The sequence below is a fragment of the Cebus imitator genome, unplaced genomic scaffold, assembly GCF_001604975.1.
Source record: "Cebus imitator isolate Cc_AM_T3 unplaced genomic scaffold, Cebus_imitator-1.0 Scaffold148, whole genome shotgun sequence".
NCBI lineage: Eukaryota > Metazoa > Chordata > Mammalia > Primates > Cebidae > Cebus > Cebus imitator.
In genome coordinates this window covers 1760407-1768452 of record NW_016107463.1, presented here as the reverse complement: position 1 = coordinate 1768452, position 8046 = coordinate 1760407, and the positions used below count along the sequence as shown (strand labels likewise).

The window sequence follows — 8046 nt, the reverse complement described above, 5'->3', positions numbered from 1 at the left end:
AAAAAAAAAAAAAAAAAAAGTATGTGATCAGAAGGTGATTTCAAGGGATTAGGAAGAATCCTGTGTGACTTTGGCCAATATTGGCCATTTTGACCATCATTGTAGTTTATATTAAAAATAATTAACATTTGCACAGAGCCACAGACTCTTAGAGTAATTCCATACTTATGTTATTTGGCCTACATTGGTACAGTGAATGAGACAGGAATGTATTATTTCCATTTTACAGATGAAATGCAAAGAAGTTAAGTGACTTGTCTAAGAGCTAAGTAGTAGGAGTTGAATTCCAGTTGCCTGACTTGATGTCTAGCATAAAGGCAGCCAAGCAACTATATGATTTAGCTATGTAATGTAACCCTTTAGAGCCCACCCCTTGCAAGCTTTGTGCCATAGATTTTTTTTTTTTTTTTTTTTTTGAGAGAGTCTTGCTCAGTCACCAGGTGCCAGGCTGGAGTGCAGTGGCACGATCTCGGCTCACTGCAACCTCTGCCTCCTGGATTCGAGCAACTCTGCCTCAGCCTCCCGAGTAGCTGGGAATACAGGCGTGCACCACCACGCCCAGATAATTTTTGTATTTTTAGTAGAGATGGGGTTTCACCATGTTGGCCAGGATGGTCTCAATCTCTTGACCTCATGAGCCGCCCGCCTCAGCCTCCCAAAGTGCTGGGATTACAGGCGTGAGCCAACGCCATAGCTTTTATATTGGTTGCTTAAAACTAAAGCCAAGATTTCAGTGGCAATGATTAAAGTTGCTAAATATAATCATGACTCTCAAGAAAGTTATATTTTAACTTTTTAAGATCTAGGTTTTTTTGTTGTTGTTTTAAGACAGAGTCTCACTCTGTTGTCCAGGCTGGAGTGCAGTGGTGTGATCTCAGCTCACTGCAACCTCCGCCTCCCAGGTTCAAGCAGTTCTCTTGCCTTAGCCTCCCAACTAGCTGGGATTACAGGCATGTGCCACAATACCTGGCTAATTTTTGCATTTTTAGTTGAGATGGGTTTCACCATGTTGGCCAAGCTGGTCTTGAACTCCTGACCTCAGGTGATCCACCTGCCTCGGCCTCCCAAAGTGCTGGGAGTAAAGGCATCAGCCACTGGGCCTGGCCCTAGTTGTCTAAAACTTTGAACAGGTTTTAAAATATATATATATACTGTTGGCCTACTGTGGATCAATCTAAAGACATTTGCTAAGGATCTGATCCCATGTAATATCTTACACAGTGGGTACAGATTAGGTCAGCACCTAGTTCTTAGATCCTACTCTGTTATTTCACTAAATGAATACTTAATTATACTTAGTGAATATTTTATTTATGCTTACTAGGCAGGGTAGTAGGAGATGTAGCTCTAACATCTAGTAACATATTTTAATAAATAGATCACAGGCTGGGTAACAAAAGCAAGACCCCCTCTCTACAAAAAATATAAAAAATTAGCCAGGTGTGGTGGTGCATGCCTGTGGTCCTAACTACTTGGGAGACCAAGGCAGAAGGATCTCTTAAGCCCAGGAGTTTCAGGCTGCAATGAGCTGTGATCTTGCTACTGCACTCCAGCCTGCGTGACAGGGTGAGATTCTGTCTCTAAAATGAAAACAATAGCCGGGCATGGTGGTGCACACCTGTAGTCCCAGCTACTGGGGAGACTGAGGCAGGAGAATTGCACGAACCCAGGAGGCAGAGATTGCAGTGAGCTGAGATCGTGCCACTGTACTTCAGCCTGGGTGACAGAGCAAGACTCCGTTTCAAAAAAATAAATAAAATAAAACGAAAACAAAAACAAAAGCAGATCAGACATACCAGTTTTATGGTTCTTGGTGCTTCGGGTGGAGCTTCGCCTTGGTTGGAGGAGTTCTAGAGACATCTCTACAATTGATTGCTGACCAGGGACTAGTGTAGCCCTCCTGCTCCCTTATCCACAGGGGATACGTTCAGAGCCTGAAACTGCCCGTAGTACCGAACCTCATCGCCATCAGGTGGAACACATTTCTAGTTATGACTTCCACCCCCACATTTTAATGGTGTTTTTTTCTTTTTTTAAAAAAATTTTTAAAAATATGGAAAATATGGAAGGCTTCACGAATTTGAGTGTCAGCCTTGCGCAGGGGCCATGCTAATCTTCTCTGTATCGTTCCAATTTTTTTAGTATATGTGCTGCCGAAGAGAACACGAGTTTATTTTTTCTTAACTAAGCACTTATCACACACTGTGGTCGTGAGCTTTGCAGTTTGAGATGCAACAACAAAGCTTAGCATGAATTTCTTTTTCTTTCTTCATTATCTCGGGGGTACAAGATTCCTTCTTACTGCAGATCTTAGCAACCTCAAAATATGATGGTTTCCTCTTAAGTTGAGAACTTTCACCCTTTCATTTAGAAGAAGCACTTCTGGCTTCTCTTTGACTTTTTTTTTTTTTTTTTTAAATGATGGAGTCTTGCTCAGTCACCTAGGCTGGAGTGCAGGGGTGCGATCTAGGCTCACTGCAACCTCTACCTCCCTGGTTCAAGCGATTTTCCTGCCTGTAGCTGGGATTACAGGCCCACGACACCATACCCAGCTAATTTTTGTATTTTTAGTAGAGAAGGGGTTTTGCTATGTTGGTCAGGCTGGTCTCGAACTCCTGACCTCAGGTGATCCGCCCACCTCAGCTTCCCACAGTGCTGGGATTACAGGCCCTCTCCAGCATTTTTGAATTGCTGGCCTCACTACTCTTGCGCTTTACAGCCATTATTAAGTAAAATAAGGGTTACTGGAGCAGAAGCTCTGAGATATTCGACACCTTATCACCCAGAGGGCTACTAAGTGGCCAGAGGGAAGGGACAGGGACTCTACAATGTAGATACGCTGGTCAAAGGGAGGATTCACATTCTGGGCAAGACACAGCAGGACAGCAGAACTAATCACACTACTTACTGGAGTGCAATGTAAAACTTACGAATTGTTTATTTCTGGAATATTCCATTTAATATATTCGTGCTGCTGTTGACTTTGAGTAACTGAAACCACGGAGAAGCAGGCACTACTGTGGTTTTGAGTTCAGGCATTGTCAGTAATAGTCCAGTCTCATTCCCTTGGGTAGGGAAATTGGAGAAGCAGCCATAGTCCCACGTTGGAAATCACTTAAATTCTTCTTCAAAATCTGTGTATTTAACTATTTCAAGGATCCCTTCAAATGCAATTATCTTAGGCAGGTGGGGCAGCTCAGGCTAAATGGCCCTGACCCCACACCCTCCTAGCCCATTGCGTTATTTAGGTGGCTGCCTCTTGTTTTTTCTTTTTCTTTTCTAGTCTCACTCTTGTTGCCTGGGCTGGAGGGCAATGACACGATCTCAGCTCACTGCAACCTCCGCCTCCCGGGTTCAAGTGATTCTCCTGCCTCCCGAGTAGCTGCCTCTTGGTTTTCTACCTGCAACAAGTAAGCTTGGGAGGAATGAGGAAGAAAGACAACGAGAGGCTCTTGAGGCCCAGCAAAGTGTCCTGGCGATCCTTTTGTGCATTGCATTGGTAGAGCAATAGCTGCATTTACTCAGTTATCTGCAGCAGGTGATTAAAAAAGGCATCATACCAATATTGTTATACCAGTAATGCTTCTTGTATTTAATTCTTAACCAGCAGAGATGCTACAGTTTTTATATTGATTTTAAGTGGGAAGCCATGGTGACATATAAAACTCCTTTTCAGGCCACGTTTAGTGGCTCATGCCTGTAATCCCAGCACTTTGGGAGGCCGAGGCAGGCAGATCACCTGAGGCGGGAGTTCAAGACCAGCCTGGCCAACATGGCGAAACCCTGTCTCTACTAAAAGTAAGAAAATTAGTTGGGCATGGTGGTGGGCACCTGTAATCTCAGCTACTCGGGAGGCTAAGGCAGGAGAATCCCTTGAACCTGGGAGGCGGAGGCAGAGGTTTCAGTGAGCTGCATTCCACCATGGGCCACAAAGTGAGACTCTGTCTCAAAGAAATATGGTTGACAGCCTATGAGAGCTTATAATCTGGTTGGAATGGTAAAAAAAAAAAAAAAAAAAAAAACAGCCAGGCACAGTGGCTCACGCCTATAATCCCAGCACTTTGGAAGGCGAGGCAGATGGATCAGCTGAGGTTGGGAATTCGAGACCAGCCTGACCAACATGGAGAAACCCTGTCTCTACTAAAAATACAAAATTAGCCAGGCATAGTGCATGCCTGTAATCCCAGTTACTTGGGAGGCTGAGGCAGCAGAATCACTTGAACCTGAGAGGCAGAGCTTGCAGTGAGCTGATCGTGCCATTGCACTCCAGCCTGGGCAACAAGAGCAAAACTCCATCTCAAAAAACAAACAAAAAAAAAGTCTCCTTCCCTTTTTCCCATAAATCTTGGGGCAAATTAATCATAGCCATACCTACAAATTGGTGTGATGTGTGTACCCTTTAGCATAGCCACTTTTCAGTTTGCCAAATTAACCAAGGGAAACCTGCTCCATAGTTTCTGATGCAAATGTGAGGGCTTTCCAGGCACAGGAATGGGAGGAGCTTGGGTTTGGGGTTGACCGGCTCTGGGATGAGGGGGTAATAGCTTTTCTACTGGCTTTGTGTAGATTTTCTATTCTAAGTAAAGATAATCTGTATTTGGACTATACAGCCTTTGACTGTCCCAAAGACAAAGGCTAATTAGGCATTAGATTTTTTAAAACAAAGGAAGATTCTCTGAGATCATCAGCCTCCAGCAGACTAGGGAATATCATCTGTCCAAATTATTTAGGTGACTTTTTTTTTGGTTTATTCTTTTCATCTTCCTTCACCCTTAAAAAAAATTCCGTATCACTTTCCCTTGCCCAAAATCCCTCCAGTCAGGCCTCACGACGTTCATCTTTTTTTTTTTTTTTTTTTTTAAGACAGAGTCTTGCTCTGTCACCCGGGCTAGAGTACAGTGGCGCAATCTCAGCTTATTGCAAACTCTGCCTCCCAGGTTCAAGCAATTCTCCTGTCTCAGTCTCCTGAGTAGCTGGGACTACAGGCACCTGCCACCAAGCCCAGCTAATTCAGTAGATACGGGGTTTCACCATGTTGTTCAGACTAGTCTCGAACTCCTGACCTCAGGTGATCCACCCGCCTAGGCCTCCCAAACTGCTGGGATTACAGGAGTGAGCCACCGCACCCGGCCAATGAAGTTTATCTTGATTCTTTTCAACCAAAACTCCATCAAGGAATTTTTTTTTTTTAAAGACGGGGTTTCACCATGTTGGTCAGGCTTGAACTCCCAACCTGAGGTGATCTGCCCGCCTTGGCCTCCAAAGTGCTTGGATTACAGGCGTGAGCCACCACGCCTGGCCAAGGAAATATTTAAACCTGATGAATGTAAGTGATTTGTTATATGTTTACTTCTTTATATATTTCTTAATAATTTCTACTTTAAATACTTTTAAATTTTTGTTTTTTAAATGTGTGAATTATTTTAAGAACAAATACAGTTATGAGCAAGTGCCCATTTCTAACTTTTTCTTTGCAGTTAATTTGGAGAAGTTCTGCCTTCATTTAGAGAAATTTGCTTTAGTCCTGGACACCAGTTTGGTGTGAAAGAATTTGACTTTCCTTTGAGTCTCACAAATACCAACATGGGAGGCAGCCACATAGAGAGCTGAAAATGACACTAGTTATGACAAGGTCTTTTTTAAAAAGACCTTGGTCCCCAATTTCACTTTTCAACTTAATAACTTGTGACTTGTACAAGTTACTTAAATGTTTTAAAGGTGGCTGTCCTTATAGGTAAAAAGGAGTAACACATACCTCTCAAGGTGACTGAAATTTAAGTAAAAGCATGAAGCTGAAGTCATTCAACAAGTAGACATCCAATTCATTCATTCCACAAATATTTATTGAATGCTTTGTAGTTCCAAGCCCTTGGACCAAAATAATCAAAATGAACAAAATAGATAAAAACATATGGCCTTGTAAAGATAATTTCTATTAAACTGTCTAAGTAAATATGTTGTGTAATATATTACAAGTTGATAGAGTAATGTCAAAACAGTGGGCATGGCTGAGGGGTCCGGGGCTAAGGTAGGTCACTCAAAGGGGACATCTGAGCAGACTGGAAGGTGCTGAAGAGGTGAGCCAGACGGCTATTTAGGGAAAACATTCCAGGCAGGTGGGACAGCCAGCACAAAGGTCTCCAGGTGGAGGCTGGCCTGTCTCATTCCTGAGCAGCAGGGAGGCCATCGTGTCCTGCTGAGTGAGTTAGGGAGGAGGATGGGGCGGGAAGAAGTGAGGGCTGGCGGAGCTGCCTGCCAGATGGAGCAGGGCTTTGGATGCCATCTGAGGGACTTGGGCGTTGGCTCTGAGTGAAATGGGGAGCCACTGCAGGGTGTGTACCTGATGTCCTTTTGGAAGGATTATTCTGGTGGGGAGGAGACTGCCGAACAAGGGCGGAGGCAGGGAGAACTTTAGGAAGGATTGCAGTCATCTAGACTCATCCAGACTGATGAGGTGAGGCGAGATCAGGTGAGAAGGGTTGGGTGCTGCATACGTTGTGAATGGAGGGTCAACAGTGTCCTCACAGATGCTAGGTGGAGTTTGAGCGAAAGTGACCAGAGAAGATTGCAAGGATGTGGGTCCGTGGGGAACGAAGGATGGTTGCCAGTATTTGAGGGAAGGAAGACAGGTTGGGGATGAGAGGAAACTGGACTTCAGTGTTGGACTAGAATATTGTTTTGCTTTTTGGTGGGGAGACGGCTTGAACCTTTAGCAGTTTTTAAAGTACAATTAGAAGCTTTTTTTTTTGAGACAGGGTCTCCCTCTGTCACCCAAGTTGGAGTGCAATGGCGTGATCTCAGCTCACTGCAGCCTAAACTTCCCTAGGATCAGATGATCCTCCCATCTCAGCCTCCTGAGTAGCTGGGACTATAGGCACACACCGCCACACCCGGCTGATTTATTTCTTGTAGAGACAAGGTCTTACCATGTTGCCCAGGCTGGTCTTGAATTCCTGGACTCAAATGATCCACCCGCCTTGGACTCCCAAAGGCTGGGATTATAGGTGAGAGCCACCTTGCCTAGCCAGAAGCTGTCAAGATAGAAATAATCCTAGCAAACCATTGAAAAGTTTTGTTGTTTGACAGAAATTTCACATCAGGTCACATAGGTCCAGCCCTGAGTCCTTCACCCCTACCCCACAAACCCCCATTCAGGGGTATAGCATTCAATGGGACGGGCATGCTGTTGTCAACAAAATCACCCTACTACCTGGGTCTGGACATACAGTTGCCAGAAACCAGGCAGGTTTCTATACTGGGCTGGAAGCTCCCAGAACCCCCTCTCTTGCTGCTCGAATTGGTAAGCACTCCCACATCAGCTTCACCTGAATGCTCAGAGTCAAGAACATCCGCCCCTCACCACAGGAGCCCTGAGCTCTGCACACGCACCTCAGGGCCTGAAGTCAGCCAGACAGTCAAGAGGACAGAGACCCTGCTTCTGCCTCCAGCTCCTCTGGACCAGGTGGGGCTGCCTACTGGTAAGCCCTGCAGTCCCCTCTCTGGCACCCACATTCTGGCGCTCTTGGAGTTCCCTTACCTCATCCTTGACTGCAAAGTAAAGGCCCGGCACATAGAACCACAGGTTTTTGGCAGCTTGGGCAAGTGGAGAGACAGGTGAGAGGAAATCTCCAGTTTTTATTGATTAAAAATCATCCACAATGTTAATATGGAAAATCTGCAGTGTGATCTGTGGCGTGATGGTCCAATTAAGCTTTGCTTGGAAATTGCCTAAGAAAGAAAATCTTAAAAATCATATCACCGGCTAGGTGCAATGGCTTACACTTGTAATTCCAGCACTTTGGGAGGCCAAGGCAGACATCACCTGAGGTCAGGAGTTTGAGACCAGCCTGGCCAACATGGTGAAATCCCATCTTTACTAAAAATGCAAAAATAGCCAGGCACTGTGAATGGCACCTGTAATACCAGCTTTTCGAGAGGCTGAGGCAGGAGAATCACTTGAACCCAGTAGGCAGAGTTTGCAGTGAGCCGAGATCACGCCACTGCACTCCAGCCTGGGTGACTGAATGAGACTCCATCTCAAAAAAA

The 8046-nt window shown here is 44.9% G+C and overlaps 1 non-coding gene across 1 annotated transcript; it reads right to left on the bottom strand.

The window, feature by feature from the left end:
• Positions 1-2056: 2056 nt before the first annotated feature.
• On the bottom strand, positions 2057-2164 carry LOC119473319. Its single transcript, XR_005202522.1, has one exon. It is a non-coding gene; the product is annotated as a U6 spliceosomal RNA (small nuclear RNA).
• Between the last annotated feature and the right edge of the window lie 5882 nt (positions 2165-8046).